We start from the raw sequence: 3,239 nt of genomic DNA, 5'->3' as shown, positions 1-3,239 counted from the left end.
TTTAGCTTCATATATCGTTGAACTGTTGAAGTAGAGGACAATCCGATTAAAATTTCGAGATCAATAGCTGGTGCAAATCATTAATATGACAGGTAGATCCTCAGGAATGGATCAATCACAGGGGGTCGATGCAGGTGGTGTTGGTCTTGCTCACCAAAATTGGGGTTTCAAGGCATGTCATTCTAGCTGGGACGTGGACTATATGAGATAGATAGATATCACTGCACATCAGATCGGATGGATCTACGTCTACCTGCGAGATCCGTCTACCTGCGTGGTGCAAACATGTTGTATCGTACCTCTATTTTCAGCTGTGACATGGTCAACTTTCTCAGAAACAAAAAGAACTACAACCATTCACTTGGGATCGAAGATGGAAAGTGACCAAACTACTCTCGAAAATTTTATTTGGGCAAAGAAACAACTGAACAAACAAGGAGTCCGCGGGATAGTACTGTGAATAAGTCTGGCGCAAAACAGGTGGAATCACTAAAGCAAGATTGAAATACTTCAGGAAATATCATCTAAGTGCTACCAACGAAGCATATACACAGTCTATCACTCCCTCCCCAAACGTTTTTGTTTATTGTATTAACAGAGCACTTTGTCATAGGCAACACGACGATGGGGAACAGGTTGAATATGATTGCTGGAAACATTGAGAGTTCGACGTCAATTTTACCAAGGCTCATTACATGTTAGGTATTGCATTGTTTCAAAACAAGCAATATGCAGAAGGTTTAAAGTAAATCAAGAAGGCTTTGGAGCTTGGGAGAGGGACACATACATCAAATTATATAGTGGAGGAGATCTGGCAGTAACTTGCAAAAACAAAATTTTTAGAGTGGGAGCCTATTTCACACTTTCGTTTGCAAAAGCAACAGGAATTGAGAGCAATTAGTGAAGGCGCTCTGCGGCGAGAATTGGAATTTACTTGTACGCAAGATTATGAAACTGGTTTCCAGCCTACGGTTGCTACATACCATAAGTAGGGAACTCTTGTGGATTAATTTACAATCTCAATCACTGAAGAGAAGATCTTGTGGATTGATTTGCAGCTTGTTGAAGTGCAGATCAAATTGTTGAACTTAAGGTTTGATGGATGTTTTCTCTGCTTCAAGTGTTTACAAACTTGCGTCTCTATATTTGGTCCATGATCATTGGAGCAGGGTGCACATGTAATTCTCCTCCTTCATGCACTTTCCAATTTTATTATTATTATTATTTTTAATGATAGTAAATAGGTAATTTGTTGGAATAATTTGGACGAGACCTAGGTCAAACCTTTCAGTTGGCTAATATTAACCGCTTGCAAGCCATATATACTAATAACTTACGAATCAGCAAAAACCAAGATGTCTTGATCCCACTGGAGTGGACTCTATCCCATGGGTGCCTACTCTTTGAGTTTTATCACAACATGCCAACATAGAGTATGTGAATTGATACTGGGTGGAGAGCAGTGGAGAGCATAACAAACCATTTTCCCAACCCAATTTTATTTTTACTAAATGATTTGCAACAATGCTCTAGCCTCAACCATTTGCACCAAATATATTTGAACCAATATTAAAATATGGGGTCTAGATAAGCTGCGATGAAGCCATCCTTCAACCATAGAAAATAACATCACACCAAATTGTAGACCTACAAGATCCACAATATATATCAACTTCAAACTAGAGATCTATCAAATTTCGAGACTAGATCCGTAGATCTCACGTAAGCTCCCATTTAGACAAGAATGCACAATATCTTAGAGTCCTTTTATCATCCGAATTCCTATAGAATCGGCAACAGAATATGGCCAAGATTTCTTTAGAGTTTTAAGTTACTCATGGATCACTACCGTGAGTAGCTATCGAGCCCTTGAGACTAAGGGAACTTTCATACCATGTTAATAATTAATACATATAAGACAAGGCGAAGCAAATGGCAAAAAAGGCTTTGAGCCATATTCTTCACATTGCATTGATCTCATGGTATCAATTTATAATAATGATATTGACCACTACTATATCTAGATAGCATTGAAAACTCATTAATGGATCATGACAACACCCCATCAATAGATAAAGTTTACAACTCATATCAATGTGGTCTTAGACTTTGTGATTGTCTAAGGACTGACAATCTAACAAACTTGAAATATGATGAAACCTTAAGTTGAAGTTTATATCTACCTTTTTTTTGTGACTAGAGGAATTGGCAACTAAGTTGATTTCATACTCATGTGACATGGGGTTGATTCCAACAAATATGCCCCATCTGCAAACACAGGTAAGGATGGGGGATTTGAACCTCGAATATCTTGGTATATAACCCTTCATTTTCACGACACTTGCCGATTGAGTTGCCCCTTGGGGGTTAGGTTAATAACTACCTTGAAAAATCATTGAAACTCTATGGATTGTAATGACCTTGAAAAAGGTGTTAAAACCCTAATTTTGGGTCTATAATAACATTGAACAAAACTTGAAATCTTAATTTTGGGTCTATAATAGTGTTCAAAGAGGTTAATTGAAGGAATAGGTTCACATCCATTTTGATACAATGCTGAGATCACAAGCTATAAAGTAAGGATCGAATGAAACCAACCAACAAACCTTAAATCAACAAAATATAAGCAAAAGAGATAACACCACATCATGAAAAGAGAACAAAAGAGATAGGTCCATGTACGCTAAAGAATGATCACACTAAATTGAATAAGATGACACAAATGACCCTTGAGAGGTGTATTTATACACAACTCAAGAGGTAACAAGGACTTGTAACAAATTAACCTACAAAAGGTAAAGGCATGTTATTTTTGTTGATAATATATTGAAATCGCGGGTTGACTACATGTCATGAAATTTATCTAAACCGCAAAGAGTAACGATATAAAAACAGTTATTTAACTATATCACAGACGAAAATAGAAATGTCATGAGAAAAACAACAAAATTATAGCCAAAATATGCATTAATTGTAAAATCGATCCTACATTCCATTTTTTTTACTCACACTAAGAAAGCACTTGTAACTACGATACTTCTCTCTTACTCTTTCTCCCTTTTCTTCAAGAAATTGATATCATATTGTAATTGAAAGTTTTTTGTGATGTACAAATGAGGGAATATATAGTGAAATAATTCATCCCTAATGTGGAAACGCAACAAATTATTTCTATGATTTTTGAAACATTTTTCGACTTTCAATACTTATACCAACATTGCAAATATCTTCAATATTGC

General features: G+C 36.1%; 1 pseudogene; it reads left to right on the top strand.

The window, feature by feature from the left end:
- Positions 1 to 384: 384 nt before the first annotated feature.
- LOC149182413 (E3 ubiquitin-protein ligase CHIP-like) lies at positions 385 to 1,019 on the top strand (annotated as a pseudogene).
- Positions 1,020 to 3,239: the final 2,220 nt, after the last annotated feature.

This window comes from Pinus tabuliformis, chromosome 3_2, assembly GCF_031772625.1.
Source record: "Pinus tabuliformis cultivar Carrire ecotype Pingquan chromosome 3_2, CPIR1, whole genome shotgun sequence".
Taxonomy (NCBI): Eukaryota; Viridiplantae; Streptophyta; class Pinopsida; order Pinales; family Pinaceae; genus Pinus; species Pinus tabuliformis.
This window is presented reverse-complemented; position numbering and strand designations above follow the sequence as displayed.